At 45.8% G+C, this 24,740-nt stretch overlaps 1 protein-coding gene across 3 annotated transcripts in view; it reads right to left on the reverse strand.

Annotated features, from left to right (window-relative positions):
* The window catches only part of WNT5B (Wnt family member 5B), a 97,870-nt gene that overhangs the window by 58,930 nt on the left and 14,200 nt on the right, over positions 1-24,740 (reverse strand). The window contains exon 2 of one of the 3 annotated variants that reach the window (XM_070620367.1): positions 15,596-15,643. The exons of the other annotated variants lie outside the window; for them this stretch is intronic. The gene's annotated coding sequence lies outside the window, so the exon portion shown is untranslated. The remainder of the gene's footprint in view (positions 1-15,595; positions 15,644-24,740) is intronic. 3 annotated transcript variants of the gene reach the window in all.

The raw sequence follows: 24,740 nt of genomic DNA on the forward strand, positions 1-24,740 counted from the left end.
CCTGGTCTCCTGCTTAAGAATCTCTTAACGTTCCTCTCTGGGAACTATTATGAGTTTATCTACATAGTGCTGACAGTCAAGTGGCGGGACTGATAGAGCTTGCGCTTGGCTTTATCAGTTACAGAGCTAAAACTACTTTAAGAACCTATAAAAATGCTAAGGAATATTCCTTCTGACCAACCCATTACAGCATGCCTTCACAATCATAAGATCCTTCTGGCTTATTGGGATTAATTGCTAACTAATAGTAAAATGCTAGAGTTTATGAATGACGTTTTAAAAATACAAATCAATGTGGCTTCGAGGCTCTCTTTCACTCAGAAAATATTTCTCTGGCAGCCTCTAGAGGTGGGAGTCGCGTGCCCAGGGCTGGGGATGCAGTCTCAGCCTGTCTGGTCCGGAGGGCTGCTGTCAGAGCGGGAGAGAAAGAAGTGCAGTTCCACTGGGACCTGCTCCCAGCCCGCAGCTCATTTATCTGGCCGCAGCCTGGAATCGGGATATGCCCACGGGAGTGTGTCTCATGTGTGTTTTAGGAAAACAAAAAACAAGCTGGCGGCGGCTGCTTCACAGAGTTCCCTTCAGAGTCCGCGCAGGAGGGAGCAGCCAGCGGCGGATCCGGAGGAAGCGCCAAGGTTAGACACACCACCCGGAATTCTCTCCCTGCCCCAGGGGCCGGCCCCTCCCATCCGCTGCCTCAGCTGCTGTCGTCGTGGTCTCATCCCCCACTCCTCCAGGCTGCCCCTGATAGCAGTTTCAACCTGACGTCGCCGGTACAGAGATACCGAGTGAGGGGCTACCTGAGCGCCACGGCTACACCGCCCTCCGCCACCACCGGGACTGGCCCCGAGCCTTTCCTTCGCTCAGCTGAGCCGCCTGCACTGACCAGGATAGCCCAAGCCAGAGCGTCTCCACAGGAGGCTGGGCCAAACCGGGTCCTTGATTTAAACGACTGTTTGAATGATTCCCTGCTTCATCTCCAGTACGTTTGTTTTATTAGAGAAAGGGTTTGTGAGAAGAAAAGGAAATATTTAAGTTTTCCTCTTGCTGTTCAAAGCTAGTTAAATGTAAATAGAAAAAACCTGTTCAGCTGTGTTGAGGCATTGTGTACGATTTGTCATGTGCATCTCGGTGTTGACACAAACACACATGATGGCGGGCTGCAAGGGCAAGGGGGAGCTCTCCTGCGCTGCCTCCTCAGGACGGGACCTCTTCTACCCAAGATCCTGCAGAGGAAGAACGCTCAGAGTCTGTGCCCAATAATTCCCCAGGACCCAAGCACAGACACTGCCCCAAGTCACTGCCACAGAGACGGTGCCCCTGCCACCACTCTTCCTCTGACGTGCACATGAAAATGGAGCACACACACTCCACTCGCTGTTCTCCTCCCAAGCAACCACCAGGTGCCTTCGTGAGCTCCCACGACTGTCCGTCAGACCCTGACAGGGCGTGGACAGGAGCCAATGGCAGCTCCAGGCCGGGGACCCCAGGGTGCCTGGAGGTGGAGAGGGCTGATGTAGGTCCCAGAGTACTAGGTGGGCTTCAGACACCAGCTTGTTGAAGCTGTGAGCACAGTATTCCCACTGACAAAGAAGAAGAGGACTGTTTCCCCAGGGAGCACAGTGTTAGTGTCTATTCAAAGCACCATGAATGCCAGCCATGCACAAAGATCGATTGCTATGGCTGGAGTATTCAAGACTAGAGACAGATAGACAGACAAACAGATGCATAGATAGATAGACAGATAACTGGAAATACTTTTTGTTCAACTCTTAATCAGCATCTTCTGAGAAGCCAAACTACTTTTATTTCAAAGTGAAATAAAGGAACCCCCACGAGCAAAGCAGGGTAAAGCTGTGGGGAATCTTTATTTTTATTTTAACTGAAGTTTTTTTCTCCCTTGGGGTTTTGCTTGTCTGTCCATATATGTCCATAGAAAATATTATTCTTAGAGTCCAGAGTGTGTTCACATGTTTGTACAGATTTTTAAGGGCAAATGAAAGACAAGCAGGGCTACTTCTGATACTCACTGCTGTCCTTAGATGATGTGTGTGGATCTTTCCCATCTAGTTCAGGAGCAATTTGTTTATCATTACTGGCCAAAAAGTACTTTTGACGTACACTAGTAACCTCACCAAAGATAACTTAACGAAAGCCCCTAACTTTTCCAATGAACTCCTACCCAAACCTTCCAATGGCCATAATAATGCTCCCGTTATCCTAAATCATCATCAGGACACCAGGGGCTGCGACCAGATCACGTCTCTAAATGAGGCAGCATCCTGCTGACCACACACTGGCATGGCCATGTCCCCAAAGCTTTCTGCCCACATCCAACCCTTAAAGCAGGCACCAGGCAGGACTGCAAAGCTTCGTACACTTTATTATCCTGATGCTCCAGGATCTCTGAGGCCCTGAATTTCAGAATCTCAGAAGAAGGTTCTGAAGACTCCTTTAGCTAACTCGCTGGGGTGACCCTTATTAGCTCTCAGCTGCACTCACTGTTCCTGCCTCCTAAGGCGCCTCTTCTGCCACCAGCCTTAACTCACCCCAGCTTCCCACTCATACCACTCTTCTTCCGGGTGTGGTCTCTGGTTGACCTACTAAGAATCACCTGGGTGCATGCCAAAAATGCATTTTTCAGGGGGGTTCACAACCTCTCTATTCTATCACCAGAGATTTCTTCCTAAAAATGTAATCAGATCATATTGCTATCCTGCTTAGAAACCTCCAGCAGCCTCCTGCTGCATAAAGAATAGTCCCAACTCCTTACCACGGTTCTACAAGCCTTCAGGGTCCCAGTTACTTCAAGCGTCATGCCATCCAGGCCTCACGCCCCTGAATCCCAGCCTCTCATTCTGGACACACGCAGCCCTCCCACTCTCGTGTGCCCTGGTGTATGTTGTACCCTCAGGCCTAGAAGGTTCCTTCCTCCTTGTTCGATTGGAGAATCTTCATCACCCTTCCAGGCCTGGCTCAAATGAACTTTGTAAAACCTTTTCTTACTTTCTCCACTGTGTCGCTGCAACACGTTGTCTGAGGCCCCGGTATGAGTTCTGGCACGGATTGTAATACCTTCTTTGCATTACTCTCTCTCCCTACAAGGATCTCCTAGTCGTGGACAGTCGGGGTGGCATTCAATTGACAAGGATGATAGTATGTACCGATCTTCCTCAGGGGCCCAGCTCTGTGCTAGCGGCTGAGGGCAGAGCAGTGGACAAAGCTTGGTTCCAGTCTCACAAAGCTTACAGCCTTGTGGGGAAGAGAACACTTAGTAAGTAATTACCATAATGTGTGATTAACGTCTTGATAGGAAAAGTAAGAGGACCTAACCTGGCCCAGGGGTCAGAGACTGCCTCTCAGACAACGCCAAAGCACTGCTGCCCACACCCTGGAGGCTCTGAACAAGTTTCCTTAGGTGAAGTGTCATCTAAATGGGGATGATCCTCAAACGTTCATCCAGAGGTGCCCAGACCTCTGGACCCACAGGCCCAGCTATTAGACATCTCTACTCTGTGTCCCACAGACATCTCAATGCAACCCATCTCAAACTAAACATCTTCCCTCCCAGACCTACTCTACCTGCCCAGGTACCCTACAGCCTCCAAAAAGGCACCACCTGGTCGGCCAAACAATAAACCTGGGAGTTACACATGATTCCTCCCTCTGTCTTACTAAACCCTATGCCCATCCAGAGCATCGCAGCCTTCTAGATTCAGAGTGCTTTACCCTGTTCACCATGCCCCCAACATTTGTAACATCTAAGAGTGATTTTTCTGATATACAAGTCTGATTCATCACTTCCTAGGTCACAACTCTCCAATGGCTCCTTCCTGTCCATAGGTTTAAATCTAACTTCTGCTGCACACCATCTGAGGCCCCTGGTGATCTGGCCTTTCCTCTCCACTGCTCCCTGCCCGGACGTGCAGGTGCCAGCAGCAGTGAGCCCCTGCAGCTGTGGCTCCTCCATGGCTCGTCCCCTCAAACCCCAGCCTGTGCACAGGAATGCGGTAGGAGCCCTGGACGTGGGGGTCCAGTGCAAGGGACTCTGTGAAGTACTCAATGGGCTGAGACCTAAGAACAGTTGAGGGCGCCTGGTGCATCTTACTTGGTAACCGACAAAACCAAAAGTACAATGGATAGTGTTTTGACCAGATCAAAATCTTCCTGCAGTGAAAGAGGCACACTATTTGCATTCAAATGTTGCCTGCACCAATTGCAAAGGTGCAAGAAAAATTTTTCAGGGTGAAGAAAAGGTCTGTTTCTTGATTGTGGTGGTGATTTCGTGGAGGCGTAGATCTGCCAAAACTCACCATACTGTATTCTTTCCATGCATGCAATTTGTTGCACAGAAATTATATGTCAATAAAGTTGTTATAAAAATATCTCCTCCATCAAAACTGCTACATGAATTGTCAAACTCTCGCCTAAAATGCTCTTCCCTGCCTATCTGCCTGTCATCCTCCTTTTTCCTTCACTGCCTCTATGAAGCTGTTCCTGACTTCCCCAGGAGAACCAGGTGTCATTTCTCTTGCCCCCCCACAGTTTTAGTCGTCCCTCCCCATCCTTGATGCTGATGTCTCTGAAACCCCCTTGGTAGAAGAACTGGCAGCTAAGGTACTCAAGAGTTTATAGAAATGATAGGCTTGCGGTGGAGAGGTCTCAAGTGGTGAAAGCACAGAATCTGTCTTGTCACTTTGGTAGCTCCTGCACTCAGGAAAGTGCTTGGTATATCGTAGGAGTTCAATAAATATCTGAGGAACAAGTGGAGTAGAAGACACATACTCTGCACATTAGGCTCAAGTGACTCTTACCTGATGAAGACAGATGGCACTATCAGCAGTGACTGCCAATCAGATGGGGACAATCTTGCACTCACCTTGCTAGAGAGGACTCTGTTAAAAACCCAGATTTATCAAAAAGTCACTCTTTGATAACTGCTGTGTCCCTGTCCCAAGGTAACCATTTCAAAGTCAAAGGAACAACATATATGATTAGAATATTTCAAGTATCTTTCTTAAAGTATTATTTCAGCTCATGCAATTGATGAGCTATGTTGCCTAAGCTTTGCTGATTAAAAAAGTCAGTGTTCACAATTGCTGCCATAGAAAAGCACGCTTTTGGAGATATACACAAGTGTATCTAAAACCTAAGATGCACCCGAGACTCTCAAACAGTGACTGAAGGACTGTCCAGTCAAATGGTCATAGCAACAACTGATTACTAATGATAAACGAATGCCACATGGGGAGAGGACTGTTGACAATAATGGCATATTTAATTTGCCCTTGTCTTGCAGTGATCTCTCACCCGAGACTCAGCAGACACGGGTAAGAGGAGCTGGACTCTATGACAACCAGTCGCTCTGTACTTTGGCCTTGCCATCATGACTTCCCCCATCATTACCGCAGCCATTTGGGAGACCACTAAAGGGATAAAAATGAAGAGAGACAGAGGAGAATTAATACCATTTGGTCTCCATGATCATATCATCAAAGATTTATTGAACATTTAGTTTATGCTTGGCTAAACTAAAACAGGCAAAAATGGTCAAGAAACTTGGGTTCTAAGTCAAGAAGCAGACAATGTGAACAGACCAATCACAAGGAAAGAGATTGAAGCAGCAATCAAAAGCATCCCAAAGAATAAAATCCCAGGACCAGACGGCTTTCTTGGGGAATTCTACCAAACTTTCAGAGAGGATTTAATACCTATACTTTTCAAGCTATTCCAAAGAATTAGGGAGGATGGAACACTTCCTAACACATTTTATGAGGCCGACATCAGTCTGATACCAAAACCTGACAAGGACAGCATGAAAAAGGAGAACTACAGGCCAATATCGCTGATGAACATAGATGCAACAATTCTCAACAAAATTTTGGGAACCCGAATACAGCAATTCATCAAAAGGATCATACATCATGATCAAGTGGGATTCATACCAGGGACACAGGGATGGTTCAACATCCACAAATCAATCAACGTGATACACCACATCAACAAACTGAGGAATAAAAACCACATGATCATCTCAATAGATGCAGAGAAAGCATTTGACAAGATCTAACAGCCATTTATGATAAAAACTCAACACAATGGGGATAGAAGGAAATTACCTCAACGTAATAAAGGCCATATTATGATAAACCCACACCCAACATCATACTCAATGGGCAAAAACTGAGCGCCATCTCCCTGAAAACAGGAACAAGACAAGGATGCCCTCTATCACCGCTCTTATTCAACATAGTACTGGAGATTTTGGCCAGAGCAATTAGGTAAGAGAAAGGAATAAAAGGAATCCAAATAAGGAGTGAAGAAGTGAAACTCTCGCTGTTTGCAGACGACATGATCTTATATATAGAAAACCCCAAAGAATCCATTGGAAAAGTCGTAGAAGTAATCAACAACTGCAGCAAAGTTGCAGGGTATAAAATCAACCTACATAAATCAGTAGCATTTCTATACTCTAATAACGAACTAACAGGAAAAGAACTCAAGAACACAATACCATTCACAAGCACAACATAAAGAACAAAATACCTTGGGGTGAATTTAACTAAGGAAGTGAAAGACCTATACAACGAAAACTACAAGACTTTCCTGAAAGAAGTTGATGACGATATAAAGAGATGGAAAGACAGTCCATGCACCTGGATTGGAAGAATAAACACAGTTAAAATGTCCATACTATCTAAACCAATCTACAGATTCAGTACAATCCCAACCAGAATCCCAATGACATTCTTTACAGAAATAGAACAAAGAATCCTAAAATTCATATGCAGCAACCAAAGACCCCGAATTGCTAAAGCAATCCTGAGAAAAAAGAACAAAGCTGGAAGCATGACAATCCCTGACTTCAAAACATACTCCAAAGCTACAGTAATCAAAACAGCATGGTACTGGTACAAAAACAGGTGCACAGATCAATGGGAACAGAATTCAAAGCCCAGAAATAAAACCACACATCCATGGACAGCTAACCTTCAACAAAGGAGCTGAGGGCCTACAACAGAGAAAAGAAAGTCTTTTGAACAAATGGTGCTGGGAAAACTGGAAAGCCATATGTAAAAGAATGAAAATTGACCATTCTTTTTCACCATTCACCAAAATAAACTCAAAATGGATCAAAGATCTAAAGGTAAGACCTGAAACTATAAGGCTTCTAGAAGAAAATATAGGCACTACACTCTTCGACCAGTATTAAAAGGATCTTTTCAGACACCATGTCTTCTCAGACAAGGGAAACAACAGAAAGAATAAACAAATGGGACTTCATCAGACTAAAGAGCTTCTTCAAGGCAAAGGAAAACAGGATTGAAACAAAAAAACAACCCACTAACTGGGAAAAAATATTTGCAAGTCATATATCTGACAAAGGGTTAATCTCCATAATATGTAAAGAACTCACACAACTCAACAACAAAAAAATCAAAGAACCCGATCAAAAAATGGGCTGGAGACATGAACAGACATTTCCCCAAAGAAGATATACAGATGGCCAATAGGGACATGAAAAGACGTTCATCATCACTGATCACCAGGGAAATGCAAATCAAAACTACACTAAAATATCACTTTACACCCATTAGAATGGCAAAAATAACCAAAACAAAAAATAACAAATGTTGGAGAGGTTGTGGAGAAAAAGGAACCCTCATACACTGCTGGTGGGAATACAAACTGGTGCAGCCACTATGGAAAACAGTATGGAGATTTCTCAAAAGATTAAAAGTAGAAATACCATATGACCCAGCCATCCCACTGCTGGGTATTTATCCAAAGAATCTGAAGTCAGCAATTCCAAAAGTCCCATGCACCCCTATGTTCATTGCAGCATTATTCACAATAGCCAAGACGTGGAAGCAACCTAAATGCCCATCACCTGATGATTGGATAAAGAAGATATGGTATATACATACAATGGAATACTACTCAGCCGTAAAAAAAGAATAAAATCATCCCATTCACAACAACATGGATGGACCTTGAGGGAATTACATTAAGTGAAATAAGCCAGACAGAGAAAGACAATCTCTGTATGACTCCACTCACATGCAGAAGTTAAACATGCAGACAAAGAGAACAGATTAGTGGCTACCAGGGGAAAGGGGAGGTGGGTGGTGGGCACAAAGGGTGAAGGGGTGCACCTACAACACGACTGACAAACAATAATGTACAACTGAAATTTCACAAGGTTGTAAACTATCATAATCTCAATAAAAAGTTAAAAAAAAAAAAAAGGAAGAAACAAACTTTGGTTCTATTCTGCTTTGCTCACTTAGTCCTTGGCTTAACTTGATTGAAAGTCCCTCGCCTCCCTTTTTTCACTTGTAAAACCAAACAAAGTGCTGGACTTAATCCTCGCCATTAGCTCCAGGAAAGACTATAGGAACCACCAAGAATGAAATAAACTTCAGTTCGACAAGGATGTACCGAGGGTGTGGCGCGTGCAGCTGGTGCCCACCCCCGTGTCCTCACCTCCACCACTCAGGGCACAGGAGCCAGGAGCCCGCCTGGTAACTCCAGACTCTGCATTGCTTTGAAGAGCCCTCTTTGCCCATCCTGGTAGGAATTAAGCACCGAGAATTAATGCTCCTTGGGACAGCCCTCAGCCAACGACTGACAGGAAGTGGGGTGTAACACTCCAGCCCCCGGGGCATGTATTCTACCCTGGCTGAGTTCCCCAGCGGGTTCAACCCCAAAGCTCCCAGTGGTAACCAGCTTGGCAACCCACCTTTTACTGGCTGCCTTCCCTTCCCCGTCTCACTCTCCCACTCCCTAACCAGTAGCTTCCTCCCCTCACAGGTAATCCACACAAACAACTGCTACCTTTCCTCACCTTAGAAAGGAAAGGAAAATGAAAAGGAGAAAAAAGATGAGGCAAGACAAAGAGATAGGATGAATTTCAGCTATCTCATTCCTTTCACTTACACACACCGTCTCCATAAATCCACATGCATATGCATATAAAGATAACATTGGCCATGCTAGAGCGTGTAGAGATAAAGCTGCACCCACCTTCCCCGTTTAGTTCCGTAGTAACTTTACTGTATTCTCTACACCCCACCCTTATGAAAAAGTTTTTAAGATTATTATTATGACAATATTATTAAAGATTATTAAATGTTATTCTTAATGTCTGAGAACTATACTTTGTACTTCCCAGTCCAACGTGATCTCAGAGAAGCACACTTCAATTATATACGTATGCATATGTGTGTATATATGTTTGTGTGTATTTGTGTAAATATAGATACACAAATGATATATGCAAAGATGATATACATTCCTGAGAAAGAAGACTGTGATTTCACAGCGATAGCTGGACACACAAAGAATGCACAACTCTCCAAAGAAAATGATCTGGATGACCTGCCTAGCAATTCTCCCGAGATGGAGGAATGTCTCCATATTTCATTCCCTGTTCCTGCCCTGAAACAGTCTCAATCACTTGACAAATCATTATCATTCATTAATAACGCTTACTGAGTGCCCATCTGCGAAAGAAATTCACTGCACATTTCACAGATGCAAGTCCTTTCCCCGAGGAGTCTTCCTGTTAATGGAAACAATATAGAAAACATGCGTCTTCCTTTTACATCTTCTGTTTAGGTTTGCAGTTGTTGCCTGTTTTGTCTTTCTCTCTCTTTGGTCCAGAGGAATAATTTCCTGGTTTTATAACTAGGTTGGATCATTTCACTTCCATGAGTCAGGAATACTTGATGAAAGAATAAAGATTTCAGGAGGACTGGGGCTGAGAGATGGACGGAAGCTGACTGAGCTGGCTAAGGCGTGACGGCTGCACCTCTTCAGTAGGAAGGAAACTCCTGCCGGCGGGTCACCTTGTGCGGGGATCAAGGAAGACTCACTGGGGGTCAAAGGAGCGCACATCAACAAGAGGTCAACTAACAACAAACAAATCTTGTCTCATCAGCACAGTCTTCACTGCCTCAGCTCAAATTATCCTGTCAATTTGATGGGACCAAAGTTTCTTGGTCCAGATTTCAGAGCCACAGAAACGAAATTCCTTACTGTACAGTTTAGGAAGTCTAGAGAGGTGGAATCTAATTTTTCTCCTCCAAAACTCTCTACCAGGCCTGCCTTATTCCAGCTATGATGGCCAAGGTGTTGGAGAACTTTCTCTCATTCGACTGTTCTAGAAACTGCTGCCTACGCCCAGTCTAAGGACACTGATAAGAATTCTCTTCCCACTGCCCAAAAGGACCTTCTGGTTTGGACTCAAGTATAAGGGTCCCAAGGCATGAGCTTCCCTACACACTGAGCCTGGTTGACGTGGGCTTTTGGAGAGGCAGAGCCTTCCTAAAAAGAGGAGAGTCCCATCCAGCGGGCAGACGACTGGACGGCAGCCCTTATACTGAATCATAGAGGTCAGACGCAGCGATTATCTAGTCTAGCAGCTTTAAACTTATGTTATTTAAGAAACAGAACTCTGCTTTTCCACTAAAATCATATGTTGAAGCAAAAGAAATAAAACCATTTATGTAGCTGAAACTTGGGGAAGAGAGGGATGTCCACACTGGCCCCTAAGTAAGAACTGTCTCAAAGTTCTGTCTCAAAAACCGCTGTCTAGCCCAGTCCCTCCACTCTACAGATGAGGAAATGGCACACAGAGAGGTCAGGCAAATTGCCCAGGGTTACAGAGCCAGGGACCAAGCCAGTTTCCTGGTGCTTAATCTTTTGCTCTTTCTCCTTTGGCACCCTGTTTTGAGAATCTGTTCTGAACCTATGAACTACAAGTGGCAATAGTAAGCCACAAAAATTACTGACTCAATGCTTTCATTAAAGACGCCCTCCTGTTCATTTCCTGAGATTCAGAAGTTTCTAGTTCTTTGTACCACCTTAATTCCAATTGGTAATTTTGAATTCCTCTTGGCAGAAGTAACATAGATCAGATTCTACTAGACACCTATCGCTACAATAAAAAAAAAATTCAAACCCAGCTTATGGTCTACAAACTCCAGTAAGATTTAATTAGCAAGAGTTTAGTACTATATTACAAAAGAATTTGGACAGTGTTTTGGACTTTACTATAAAAAGATTTTGCCTGCATTGGCCTCACGTTGGTAGATTTGATAACTCTGACAAGAGCTGGCTTCCAAGTCTGTCAGCATAAAAGTGACTGCATGTTACAATTTAACGCCAGGACACCACTACCTGGACCCCTGAGGAGTTTATCCCCACACTTCATTTAGTTTCACCAGATAGTCAGATATGATATGCAATTTGCTACCCTGTCACAGAGAAGAGGAAAAGAAGCATCAGCACTCCCGAGGCCCCCAAGGCCCCTCTGGGAGTGGGCTCTGTGATCCCAGCTTTGTCAAGAAGGAGTCTTGGGTTATTTACAAGACCAGAGAACTTATTTTAATATGTCCAAGGCCATTTTAAAAAAGGGAAGGGAAGTGAGAATTTGATAGACGTGTACGTACATATTTGAGAAGTTCAGGGAGAGTGTGAAAGTAGACACGGAAGAAGGATGAGGTAGGGTATGAGACTGGGAGGCTCGCATCTGTGAAAGAACCTGTGAGCAGGGACCCTCTTACTCGTTCCTGCACCACTGAAGTTGGGGAAGCGGTGATGTTGCAGTTTCAGAACGGATTGGTCACGGAAGCTACAGCCAAGAAAAGGAGACCACAGGAACGAGGAAATCGTCTACATGGAGTATAAATTCAAGGCCAAGATCCAAGTAAAACACCAAATTGGAAAGAAAAAAATAACAGAAACATTTCAGATGACAAAGCTGAAACTCCGTCTCTGAGATGCGGCTACTTAGGTCTCCCTCTCACGCCTGGCAGCCAGCATCAGAGCCCTGTCATTTCCAGACCCTGCGTCCCTGACACGCGATGCCTCTGGTACAGATGGAACTCCTCACCGTGCAAGTGATCTGGGCAGGGGACTACGTGCGTGGGGCCAGCTCACATCCCTTCCTCGGGTTTCTCAGCCATGAGCTTGTATCTGAAAGCTGGCATCAGAGCAGGTCCTGCTGGGACGCCCTCCGAACCCTGCTTGCCCTGGTCCTGGCACTTCTACCCGACAAAGCGAGGGGAATTGTAAGAGCATTGAAAAACAAGGGGAAGAAGATGAAATGCCTGTAAAGCTCTTGGCAGAACTGAGTCACACACATACAAGCACGCAAGTGGAAAGAGTACTGTATGTTCTATAACATCCACAATAGAACTTCAGTAGGACAACCTTTGACACCACCTCACGCAGCAGCAAGGCTAAGACAGAGTTGAGAACCAAACTGAGGCTTCTAAACATCTGGGGCTTTTGAATACCTTTGCACTGTATATGGTTTTGGAGTGACCCACAGCTTTCTGAAGGGAGCTGAGCACTGAGAGCATGTAAATTCTGCAGCCCTGTTGAAAGAGTGCTGGGGTTTAAACTCAGTTACGCCAATTATTTGCTGCATGACCTCAAGCACGTTTTCAAACTTCTGGTCCTCGGTTTCCTCATCTGTAAAATGGCAATATGAAAACATACTTCATAGGGTTATAGTTGGAATAAATGAAATGAGAGGAATAAAGGAAATGAGTGTGCAAAGCATCTACTACAGTGCCTGGTACATAGCAGACGCTTCATTCATTCAACCAATATTAATCAAGCACCTACAAGCCAGGCACTGTGTTAGGTGCTGGAAACAAGAGTTAGCAAAGATAGACCTGGTACTGTCTTCTTGGAGTTCTCAGTATGTCTAGTCACTGAATAGGAGCACGTACTATGAAGTCTTATCCTGACTGAGGTACGTCGGTGGTGTTGCATAGATTACAAAGATAAGTGAGGTACAGACTCTGTTTCTCTGATTGAAAAGGTAAGAGAACCACATAACTGGATGGCTCTGCCACTAATTATGTGACCTTGGGAAAGTCATTTAACAATTTGGAGCTCAGTCTCCCCGTAAGTAAAACAAGGAGATTGAATTGGATTAGTTCTCAAGTTCTCAAACTTGGCCGTGTATCAGAATCTCCTGGAAGAGCTTTTAAAAGTTCAGATCCCAGGGCCCTACCCCAGATCTGCTCGTCAGAATCTCCGAGTGTGAGGCTCAGGGATCAGTCAGGATTTTTTAAATGTTCCCAAGTGAGCAAATGCAGACATCTTGGTCTTGGTCCTTCTGTGAGACCCTTTTGAAGAGTAAAGCTCTGTGATAAAGTACTGTAACACAAAGCTGAAGCTAAGAGTGCCACAGAAAAGGCACCAGGAAAATGCGACGAGAGTTAGGGAGCTGGCAGCACGGAAAAGAAACTGGAGCTGGGCCTTGCATGAGGACTAGAATCTGAACTTGAGGAGACTGAGAAAGGGGACAGTATGGGGAACAGAAGCCAAACATCTGGCCGGAGGACAAAGTGTCTGAGTGGGACAGGAGGTTGGCAAGGGAGACTGAGACCAACTTCATTAATTAGTTCATTCATTCATTCATCCATTCATTCATTCATTCCTTAAGTGACCTTATTTGGAAACACGGTCTTTATGGAGGTAATCAAGTTAAAATAATGTCATCAAGGTGGGCCCTAATGAAATACGACTGGTCTCCTTATAAGAAGGGGGAAATTTGGACACAGACAGACATATACAGAGGCACAGAGACATACGACTATGTTAAGGGAGAAGGCCATGTGAAGGTGGAGGATCGGCTTGTGCATCTACAAGCCAAGGAACACCAAAGGCGGCCGGGAAACCACAGGACAGACGCATAGAACAGATTCTCCCTCACAGGCCTCAGAAGGAACCAATCCTGCTGACAGCTTGACTTCAGATTTCTAGCCTCCAGAACTGTGAGACAATAAATTTCTGCCCTTTAAGCGCCCCAGTTTGCCATTCTTAGTTACCGTGGCCCTGGGAAACTGATACATAATGTAATGGCAAAGGGAACAGAGGCAAAAGAACTGTTAGAGACTGTGTATTAGAGGCTTGAGAATTCATTTTCTGGACTGTTGGATTAGCCAGTAATTATGCATCTAGACTGGTGCCTGGTGCACCTCTTTAGTATCAGCCAAGCTCAGTAAATATTTGCTGAGTAATTAATGAGACGTTGAAGGAAAAACGAGGAATAAAGCTGGACTCTTGGGGAGAATGGTGGGATGTGGGAAGAAATGTAGGTTCAGTCTCAGACACATGAACTCTCCAGATGGAGACATCTAGAGGCAGCTGGAACACAGAAGTGAAACTTGGGAGAAAAGTCTGGGCAGAGATTAAGTTGTGGGAATCATTCATATAGACATAATAGACTAGACATAGTTAGGAAAAGTTACATAGGAAAATAAAAGAGCTAAAGGCAGACTCACTGTAATTTAGGGTCTCAGAAAAGGACAGAGACAGAGAGGAAATAAACAAATCTGGTGGCAGAAGATGAGAGGAGATTTCAAGGAGGATCTAGCAAAAGAGAAATGTAAAGGGAGACGAGTTTTGACATGTTTCAAGCTATTTTCTTTCCCTATAACAATGGATTTTATTATTATTATTTGTTTTTGGTGAGGAAAATTGGCCCTTAGCTAACATCTGTTGCCAGTCTTCCTCTTTTTGCTTGAGGAAGATTGTTCCTGAGCTAACATCTGTTGCCAATCTTCCTCTATTTAGTATGTCAGGCGCTGCCACAGTGCAGCTTGATGAGTGGTGTATAGGTCTGCACTAGGGATCCACACCCATGAACCCTGGGCCCCAAAGCGCAGAGAGCGAACTCAACCACCACGCGACTAGGCCAGCCCCTGTCTTTTCTTTTTTTTTTTTAAAAACATAAATCCATGACAAGTCTTGAATGGTTTTAAATGGGGTAGCTTCTGAATTTCTTAAATTCAAGACAAGGTTCTGAGAAAAAAAAGTGTTAGTGTTAGTTTTGAGTGTTTCTATAGCAACCTTAACCTGAAAAGCTCAAAGAGTGTTGGACGAGGCAAATAATTTGGTGGCAAATATCACTTCCCTAATGTCACAGATGAGAAGGCTCAGAGAGGGGCCGGCCCTGTGGCTGAGTGGTTGGGTTTGCGCCCTCCACTTCGGCGGCCCCGGGTTTCGCCAGTTCATAATCCTGGGTGAGGACATGGCACCACACATCAAGCCATGCAGAGGCGGCGTCCCACATGCCACAACCAGAGGGACCCACAACTAAAAATATACAACTATGTACCGGGGAGCTTTGGGGAGAAAAGGGAAGAAAAAAAAAAAGGGCTCAGAGAATAAAGATCTGCAGCAAAGTTTACCCAGAAAATCAGGTTGGGGTGAAGAGCTGGGATACTTGGGCAAATATTCAAATGAAAGCGCCAGCCAGCTCATCCATTTCTTCATTCGTTCAGCACATTACTGACCACCTGGCATCGCACCAGCAGGGCAGAGACGAATGAAATCATCGAGGAGCTTACTCGTGAATGGGGAAGATAGACACATTATCACATCATTTAAAAATATGTTAAAGACTTCAACGAGGAAAAACTTTAAAAAACAATAACGCTCCATTGATCGATGACTGGGTAAACAAAATATGGTGTATACATACAACGACACATGGAGGAACCTTGAGGGCATTATACTCAGTGAAATAAGCCAGACACAAAAGGACAAACATTGTTATGATTCCACTTACATGAGGTCCCTAGAGGAGTCCACTTCAGAGACAGAGAGCAGAGTGGTGCTGGGGGAGAAAATAGGACCAGGAGTCAGTGTGTAAGGGGCGCAGAATTTCAGCTGGGATGATGAAAAAAGTTCATGGGCGGAGACGGATGGTGTGGGTTACACAACAATGTGACTGTACTTAAAACCACAGAACTGTATGCTTAAAAATGGTTACAATGGTAAATTTTATGTTGTGTACGTTTTACCATAATAAAAAAAGCCCCATGGCCAAGTGGTTAAGTTTGAACTCTCCGCTTTGGCGGCCTGGGGTTTCGTCAGTTCGGATCCTGGGCGCAGACATGGCACCGCTCATCAGGCCATGCTGAGGCGGCGTCCCACATGACACAACCAGAAGGACCCACAACTAAAATATACAACTATGTACTGGGGGGCTTTGGGGAGAAAAAGAAAAAAATAAAATATTAAAACAACAACATCCGTCATCGTCATTGGGGAGAAATAAGGACTCTTCCAGGTGGCCCCCTCCCTCCCACTGCCCCGGGGGAGGAACTTCTACTGCAGCCCTCTCAGAGAGTGACCGACTCAGACCGCAACCAGGGACACTACCGCCTGATCTAAGTGCACGTTGCCACTGACATTAACTATTAATATTGGTCTCAATAGCTGGCATTCTAAATTTCACTTTAACACACAGGAAAGGTATGGAGAAGCTCAGTGACTGATTCTGTCAAATAATAAGTCAATGTCAAATTCAAGTGAAGTGACCAGGTCTAAGATGCTATTCCAGTTCATACCACATATTTGAAAGTTTTTATTACTTAAATTAATTATCATTTGCATCTCTTAAAGTAACTTTTGGGTTTTACTTTATTACATGTTCACTTTCAGAAATGTATAAAATAACAAGAAATGGGACGGAAGAGCACTTAAAACTCTATCACCTAAAGAGAGCCACTATTAATACTCTGCAAAGCATTTTTAGCTATAATGTGTCCTATATTCATTGTTTTTAAGTTCAAACCCTTATATGGGAATTTACCATTCTCCCTAGGTACAAATGGCAAAGTGTGATCTGGAAGGAAGGGTCAGATGACTTCCCAGCATCTCAAGTCTATCAGGAGGGAAGTCAGAATTAGAATTCAATCCTACTCAGCCATCCGAGCCTCTCTGCCACTCAGGAACTATCTGGATGATCAGAGTCATCGCCTACCATAGCCAGAGCCCCTGGCTAAAAATACAACCTCCTTTGAGATGGTTTCCGTTATTTAAATGTTTGAGAGCGGGCCAGAGCCTAGCCCGGGCACTGAGCAAACATCTGTGTGAGGGATTGGCCAGAGAACCACCACAGCTGGAGGCCATATGGGCACTGGGCCTCCCCAGCCAGCAAGGCCACCCTCCCCCTCCCCACCCCCCTCCCCCTCCCGACCCCCACCCCCTCCCCACCCCCCACCCCTCCCCACCCCCTCCCCCTCCCCACCCCCAACCCCTCCCCACCCCCTCCCCACCCCCCTCCCCCTCCCCACCCCCTCCCCCTCCCCACCCCCCTCCCCCTCCCGACCCCCACCCCCTCCCCACCCCCCACCCCTCCCCACCCCCTCCCCCTCCCCACCCCCAACCCCTCCCCACCCCCTCCCCACCCCCCTCCCCCTCCCCCTCCCCCTCCCTCCCTCTCCCCACACAGTCTCCACCTTCAAACACTCCCACAGGCTCTTTGGCCAGATCACAGCCCTCCTGCACTCCTGGCCCTTCCTCACTTCCACACTCTGCCCAGGGTAATAATTTCTCCTGGCTTCTTTGTTCTTCCTCTCCCTGTCACGGCTCTGCTGTCTCCCTTTTCCACTCTACCCTGCACCTGGAAGAGCTTTCCTTCTCTTGCTTGTCAATCGATCACATGGTTTCCTCCAAGTGGTTCCTCAAAAGCCATTTGTCTCTGCCAGGCTTCCACGGACTCCCACAGGGCGGCTCCCCTGCAGCTTCACCTGACCAGTCAGCCTTGCAGAGAAGGGTCCTTCATTCAACCAGACTCACCAAGACTGGCTCTGGGTCAAGCACAAGGTCTGCCCTCCAGGGCCTGTGCCTGGGGAGGGAGCACACCGAAACCAAGCAGGCAGCGGAATGTGTGAGAGGCCTTGTGTACCAGCATCTTTGGGGTCTTTGAGAAGAAAGCAGCCCTGCCTGGGGGGATCAGGGAGGCAGGAAGAGAGGGCACTGTTCTGGGGAAATCTTGTAAACGTGGCGTCTGACGGGCTCTCAAGGCACGAAAGGGCACTGCAAGCAGCGGGAGGGCATGTGCGAAGGCCCCAGGCAGGACCCTCTGGGCAGGAAGCACTTGGAACTCTGCAGTCAGGAGTGAGGGCCCAGCTCCTCAGCTGGCGGCCGCCATGCAGCTCAGCTGCCCCTAGTCAAAGGGGCTTAAACTGGCTATGAGCTGCCCGGATTCTGTATCTAATTCTGATGTTCAGTTGGGGGAGTTCAGAACAGTTTTCCCTAGGCATCAGTTCACAGCAGAGCTAAAACCATTGCTGCATTCATTGTGAAAGGTTCATAAATATTACACAGATGGCATTGTCACAACTGCCCGTTAAAGTGACGACACAGTCCCTGGAGTCTATTTAGGACGACTAACCTCAGTGAAGTCAGGTTCTCAGTACTTGCAAGTCTGGTCATCCACTAAATATGGCAAGCGGTTAGACCAGGGACTTGCTCTGACAAAGGGATTCCACAGTCAAATAAGTATGCGAAACGCTCCCCTCCCTGGGATGCACAGCGCACACGGACACAGCAAAGTGCTGTGGTAAAAAAGGGTTTAATTTGGTTGAAACCAACATTTCTCAAACTTATTTGATCACACAACCCTTTTTTCCACCAAATAGCTATTAATCTGTAGGAAGGAACGCACGTTGGAAAGTGCTGGGTTGGATGATTTCCAGCCTACCTTTCAGCCATTAAAACCCTCAGTCTCTATGGATTGAGAGTAAGTCATTGGGCTGGAACTGGAATAACCAAAATACACTCGGGTTTTATCTATATATTAACATTTATTCTAAGAAGATAATGGAACTGCAAGTGGGGTATGACTTTATGAGAAGATGTGATGATAATGATGAAGGGTCAAGCAGGGGCCCAGAGGACCAGAAGTGAGGACAGAAATAATACAGAAAGCAGGAAAAGCAGAAAGTCCTCAGAAGCAAACAAATTAGTTGAAAGATAAAGCCAGGAAAACCTTGATGGAAAAAAAAACTACCCCAGATGCAGTAAGTTGGGAAAGTGTAGAAAGTCTGAGACAGTTTCACAGAAACTCTTGGGTACAAAGGCATGCGGAGCCCGGGATCAGGCGGCCATGAGGACAGCCTTTGGCGGGCGAAGCAATTGAGGAGAGCCTAGTAAGAAACACAGCGTAGGGGCCGGCCCAGTGGCGCAGCGGTTAAGTTTGCACGTCCCGCTTCAGCGGCCCGCAGTTCGCCGGTTTGGATCCTGGGTGTGGACATGGCACCGCTTGGCAAAAGCCATGCTGTGGTAGGCGTCCCACATATAAAGTACAGGAAGATGGGCACGGATGTTAGCTCAGGGCCAGTCTTCCTCATCAAAAAAGAGGAGGATTGGCAGTAGTTAGCTCTGGGCTAATCTTCCTCAAAAAAAAAAAAAAGGAAAAGAAAAAAGAAACAGCGCAACCACAGGAGGAAGGAGAGGAGGACTCAGGTAACCTGGGGGCGAGAAGGAAGGAAACCAGAGCTGATGAAGATCTGACTCGCACATAGACTGCAGGCACAGCAGGGAGCTGGTTCTCTGTAACCTACCCACTTGGTGGGAGCAGCCAGGGTTAAAGCCCTCTCCTCTTCGGGGACCTCGCCCACTAATCACACTCTTCTCTCAAGCGTCTCATGCTCTTTCCGACCCACCTCCCAGTTTCCCTGGACTCTGCTACCCCCTCAAGTTACTGCCCAATTTCCAGCCTTCACCGCCAAACTCGCTGAAGTTCCCGTGCCAGATTTACAGCTTCCCGGGGAGACCAGCCAGCTCCAGTTCACCATGTCCACCAGGGAAGCCTCCGCTCCCCCTTCAATCCAGCCCCCACGCAGGGACTCTCGTGAGCGCCGCAGCCGCGTGCCAGCTGAGGAATGCACGTTGTTGGTACTATACACACCGAGTTTCACTGCCACTTGAAAGGTCTTCAAAAAGATGACAGCATGATTTAGCATCGAAACACAAAGCTATTGGTACACAGAAAGGTATGGAAACGGAACAACAAAATTTACATTTTATATTACACAAAATGTTTGTCATTGGAGGAACGACCCACCAAAAGCTCCACGGGACCTAAGAAAGGAAGATACACACAGGCAGATGGAGCTGGGTCACTTCTTGCTAAGTTACGCTCATCACAGGCCAAACAACACACCTCTGCGCCTGGAGGCCAGAGACAGGGGCAAACCCCTCGGAACAGAGCAAGAAACTGCAAAGCAAGAGAGGCTGGTGCAACTTCCTGTTTCATAGGACTCTCCCAAGGCACGGTATCCCAGGTGAGTGGCAACATTTCTCTTTCTCTGTGACATATAAAATAAAAGTATAGCATTAAACCAAAAGCACCTTCGAGTTGAACTCTTGGTTTGTGTCACGCTTACATCTCAATAATTTTTCCATGGAATTTCTAGGCCAAAAGAAATACCTAACAGTTCCATTTATTAAATAGTTAACTCCAAACAAGTTAATAAACATTTATGTTCCAACAACTTAGTAGCCATTTGAAAAGATGATACACATAAATTGAAAGAAACATATATTTTTATTTTACTCTTAAATAACCTCACAATAACCCTTCAAGGTGAATTCTCACAACCCCCTTTAGAGACGAGGAAGTTGAAGCTCAAAGAAGTTCAGCAGCTTTCCCAAGTCTCAGAGCTAACCGACGGTTCTGCCTCATAATAAAGTAATTTGCGTAGTGCTTTCTTTCTCTCTCCTGTACAACACAAGCTCCTGAGACAAGGACTACACCGCAGTTGTGTTTGTAGTCAGCAGAGCCTAGCGTAGCATCTTGCCACAAAATAGATAGTGAATAAACAGTTCTTGAATTAAACCATCTCTATTAAAAGAACCCCTCTCATTACAGCATCTTTGTCATTTTCAGCAGCTAACTCTCTGCTTGCCTCACTGAAGAGGATGGTAAGAAAAAGGTACCAAAGGAAACGGAAGGAAGAAAGGATGGCTGATCGCATAGCCTGGACTGAGGTGGCCAAGAGTTACCCACGTGGTAACTCCTCCTGGCCAACGGCAGGCAGGCCTGGGGATGTTCAAACCTATAAGCCGCTCCTGAACTGTTCCGCCTTCTCAAATTCCGACGTGCCACGCCCCACTGGGCTCTGGGTGCCAGCAGAAACGCCACTGAAAGGACTCACATCCTCGGCTGCCCACACAGGAACGTCTTCACTGTACAACCGAGGCGGTGTGACCACCGAGGCCTTAGTCACGTGTGTGCTGAAACCTGCCACCCAACCGGGCCAAGGAGCAGAGCGGAAGGCAGGTGCCCAGCTCGCGGTCAGGGCCGGGGGCAGCTTGTCACTGATCCAGAGCCGAGGTCTGACGCCTGACTCCCCACGGCGGCGTGCAGGGCCTCTGCGAGGGGGACTGGTGAGTTCACTCCGGTGTGTGGCAACGGAGCTTCCATCGCAGCCCCGAGCACGGCCACACGTTTCCAGGAGGGGCCCTCACAAGGCTGTGCGTGACATGCTCCAGCTGTGCCGCAGGACACTCGACTGGCTGCTGCTGTGACAGCAAACACAGCACAACCCCAACCTCACACCCGGAGTGTACGGCACGGGTGTGAGCCGCATTTCCCAGTTATCTGTCCTGAAAAGGGTTTGTATTCTCCTCTGAAGAAAGTGCAGTGTGTTGGCGGGCACCGGCTCTCCGCAGGAATTCATTTAATTCGCTTCCCCTCGTGGACTCTCCTCAGTCCTGAACCCGAGGTGTGCATGCTTAACACGGGGCGGCTGACAGAAGATGTGTCCCCAGGGCAAGGGCCAAGGAGAAACTCCCTCCGGATTAAATGGCCCTCCCCTCAGAAACGCTGACAGGCCCCTGCAGTCTCAAACGGCAGCCAGTTAAGAACACAGGATTCACAGGGCTCCTGAGAGCGCAGACATCGCCCAGGGGAGCTCCGTGTGAGGAAGAAAGCCAGCAAACAGGACTGGACAGAACAACCTGGGGGCCACGTCGCCGATCCGTTTGGAGACCTGGTAAAAGCCCCAAGCGACACGTGCCCACCCTCCTTCCCTCAGGCCCCCTGGCTCTCCTACTGCCCGCTCTGACCTGGACAATCGGGGCAACAGGGCGGCAAAAGCCACAACAGTACCTCCTATGATCCCTCACCTCTGTGGAAACTAGGGCAGTTTTCAAGGTCCTCTCGCATGTGTGACTTCATTTGATCCCATCACCAATGGGATCACACCTTAGCTCCCGAGGAAACTGTTACAAAAGGTGAGCCCTGGCCTGAGGTCAGACAGCGAGTTCTCAAATCCAGATTGCTCCATGTCAGGACTCGTCCACCGCATCTTTAATCCAAGCACCACAAAGCGTTCTTACCACCATGCAAATGACTCGCCTGAGTCCACACACGCGTGCAAAGCATTGTCACATTATCACCTGCTCTTGGAAAGTGATTCCCATAAAGTACAAGGTTGCTAGTTGATGGAAAGAGCAGCCTGGCATGGGAGACTTGACTCCCCTCCAGTGACAGACATGCCATTGAAATACGACTCCTAGAAATGTTTTTCAAAATATTCAACAAGACGATAATACTCAATTAGAATTCTGTGTTATCTCTAATTAGCTCCACTTATCTTAAGAGGTATCATGAAATACAAGACTAAATTAATTTCAATTCGCACTTACTTAAAAGACATACGCCATGTAGTATTTTGGGAAAAGGAGAGAACAGTTGTCATAACACATAATTATACACATTTCCATTCCAAAAAGTTGACTTTTTTCCAGAGGACTTTTATTCACCCCTAAGCTTCTAAAATTGTGCGAAGACACAAAAGCATAAAGCTCAAGTTACTGTGGAATTTGAACATCCCTAAGGTCCCTGAGCTCTAACCACGAGCACCTCACTCAGCCACTGCTCCCATTCAACAAGCCAACCGTCAATGGGGCTTTGATGCACAAAGGCAAGTCCCTAGGCTTCTGAGCTCCTGGAACCCTAGCGATATTAGGTAGTGACAACTACAGGATTTCCTACTTACTATACAAGAAAACAACATTAAATACTCCAAATATATGACGATTTAAATTTTGTCAATTTATAATAGCCTGACTGGATTTTCTAAAGATGCTCAGGTTACTTTCTCTATCCATAACCAATGCAGGGTCTCTCAGAGACCTGTATTAGTTGCTTAACATGCTTCAAACTTTCATCTTTAGTGGCACAAACAATGCACCCAAAAGTAAGTAACCCACAAAACAAGAGTGAATATTTGCAAATCATATATCTGATAAGCTACAGTATATTAATAACTCTCACAACTCAATAAATAAAGGACAAATAATCCAATTTTTAAAATGAGCAAAGCATCTGAATGGACATTTCTCCAGAGAAGATATACAAATGGCCAACAAGCACATAATAACATAAGATGCTCAACATCATTAGACATGAGAGAAATGCAAATCAAAACCACAATTAAATACCACTTCATACTTGTCTTAGTCTGCTCAGGCTGTCATAACAAAATACCATAGTCTGGGTAGTGTAAAGAGCAGAAATTTATTTTCTCACGGTTCTGGAGGCTGGAAGTCCAAGATCAGGCTGCCAGCACGGTTGAGTTCTGGTGAAGGCTCTCTTCCTGGTTTGCAGATAGCATACCTTCTCACTGTGTCCTCATATAGCAGAGAGAGCACACTGCTATCTCTTCTTATAAGAGCACTAGTCCTATTATAAGGGCTCCACTCTCATGACCTCATCTAACCCTAATTACCTCCAAAAGGCCCCATCTCCAAATATCACCACATTGGGAGTCAGAGCTTCAACACGGAAATGTGGGGAGAACAGAATTCAGTCCTTAGCAATACCCATTAGGATAGCTATAATAAAAAAGACAGATAATAACAAGTGTTGACAAGGAGGTGGAGAAATTGGAATCCTCATACACTGCTGGTGGTATTGTAAAATGGCACAGCCACTTTGAAAAACAACCTACCAGTTCCTCAAAAGGTTAAACATAGAGTTACCAAACGACCCAGCAATTCCACTCGTTGGTATGTGCCCAAAAGAAATGAAAACATATTTCTACACAAAAATGTACACAAATGTTGACAGCAACATTATTCATGGTAGCTAAAAAGTAGAAACAACCTTAATGTCCATCAACTGATGAAAGGATAAGTAAAAGGTAGTATATCCATACAATGGAATATTATTCAGGCATAAAAAGAAATGAAGTACTGAGACATGCTACGACATGGGTTAACCTTGAAAACATTATGCTAAGTGAAAGAAGCCAGTACAAAACACCATATATTATAGGATTCGTTTCTATGAAATGTCCAGAATACGCAACTCTATAGAGACAGAAAGTTGATTAGTGGTTGCCTAGGGCTGGTAGGGGGTTGGGGTAAAACAGAGTGATCACTAATGGGTATGGGGTTTCTTTTGGGGGGGAATAAAAATGTTCTAGAATTGATTGTGGTGACGGTTGCACAACTCTGTGAATATACTAAAATCCATAGAATTATACACTTTAAATGGGTGAATTGTCTAGTACGTGAATTGTATCTCAATAAAACCATCATATATACGAAGAAGGCAGTGGCAGTTATCCCTGGAATCCAGCTGAAACATGCCTGAGGAATAAGGACATGCCCTTGACAAAGATCTCTTCCAGACCCAATCTATGAAACCTAAAACCAAGCCCTAACAAAACCTGCAGGAAAGATGGAGTTACCATCTCAGTCCCGCCAAGTTAAAGTTTGTGCTTTCCACAGATCCACACTAACAACGTGTCACACCAAGCCTACACTGGCAAAAGTCATCAGCTGGTAATTCAACTGTCTGCCAAAATAAGAACAACGCACTTCAGAGAATGATAACAAAATCCAGAGTCTTTAAAACATATTATCACAATGCCCAACATTCTATCAAAAATCTCTACACAATAAAT

This window comes from Equus przewalskii, chromosome 5 (assembly GCF_037783145.1).
Source record: "Equus przewalskii isolate Varuska chromosome 5, EquPr2, whole genome shotgun sequence".
In the NCBI taxonomy this organism is placed as follows: domain Eukaryota; kingdom Metazoa; phylum Chordata; class Mammalia; order Perissodactyla; family Equidae; genus Equus; species Equus przewalskii.